The sequence below is a fragment of the Triticum aestivum genome, chromosome 7B, assembly GCF_018294505.1.
Source record: "Triticum aestivum cultivar Chinese Spring chromosome 7B, IWGSC CS RefSeq v2.1, whole genome shotgun sequence".
In the NCBI taxonomy this organism is placed as follows: domain Eukaryota; kingdom Viridiplantae; phylum Streptophyta; class Magnoliopsida; order Poales; family Poaceae; genus Triticum; species Triticum aestivum.
This window is the reverse complement of record NC_057813.1, coordinates 91,211,327-91,212,681: the sequence shown is the minus strand read 5'-3', so window position 1 is coordinate 91,212,681 and position 1,355 is coordinate 91,211,327.

The window sequence follows — 1,355 nt, the reverse complement described above, 5'->3', positions numbered from 1 at the left end:
CTGTTAAGAGACGTAGCAGTAGCGCTGGTGGGGCATACGCGCTACTGCTAAGTGTGTTTAGCCAACTGCGCCCAGTCCAAGTATAGCAGCAGCGTTCTTTGGCAGAACGCGCTACTGCTAAAGTAGTAGCAGTAGCGTGATTTATTTAAAATCGCTACTAATAAGTAGAAGTAGCGCCCTGTTTTGTCCAGCACTACTGCTAAGATGTTGTGTATAAGGATTTCCCTAGTAGTGTGAAGATGGTGTGGTTGTTTCTTTCCCACTCCATTTTTTTGTGCTTTGTGCTTGAGAGCTAACTTGTTGCTCTTTGGAGAACTTACTTCATCCGCACATTCCTAAGTTTGCAAAAAAAAATCCAACAAAAATGTAATCGCCTATTCACCCCTTCTAGTTGACCTCTTTGATCCTTTAATATTGGTCTTTCCCCTCATCTTCTCTGACATTCGTCTTTGGGTGCTCTTTGTTCAACCTTATGGATGTGCAAGCGGATTGGTATGTGTCATGGATTTGTCACAACAGATGTCCTTAGTGTCAGGACTTAGTCGTGAGGTCGACGCATCTATGTGCTAGTTTGAGAGGGGTTGAGTGGGACGAGAGGCGCGAGGTTTTTTACCCAGGTTCGGCCCCTCACGGTGGAGGTAAAAGCCTACATCCTGCTTTACTGATATTGATGATGATGATTACAATTACAAGGGTGCTCTATCTCGAGAGCTATAGACTTGTCTGTCTAACCCTAACTTGTCCAACTCGTGAAAACTTATCCCTCTTGGGGTGCCCTATCCCTCCTTAAGTTGGAGGGGTGGGTTACATGTGTAGTCCTAGTAGGACTAGTCTATCTTCCATTACAAGCCGGATACAAGTCCGTGTCTTGCTTCCTTTGCAAGGGAATATTCCTTATGCTTTCCTCTTAAGCCGGCCCACCATAGCATAAGCCGTCCTTCCCACGAACCACCTTCTGGGCCGTTGGGTCTTGTCGATCGTCTGACCCGCCCGCCGGGTTACTAATGGGTTACCAAGGTTCGGGCGGGTCTCCAGTGAGTCGCTAAGTATCAATCGGGTCTCTGGTGAGTCGCCAAGTCCGGTCGGGTCATATTTTCGGCCGGGTCATATACCGCGGGGTATATCCCCGACAGTATGGACTGGATTCATGTGTTTCCCCTTTTGGTCTCTGGTGTTGGCTTCATGTCCTCTTTTCGATGCTTTTTTATGGTGGCATGTCTTTGTTGCAATCTTGTTCTGAAGGTGCCGTCAAGCTCTACATGAAAGACATGCATTGCGGTTTTCGAGAATAGTGGTTTTGAGACGAACTCATTGGCATTGTTTCTTCGTCTAATCGTGTAAGTCATGCTTCTCTG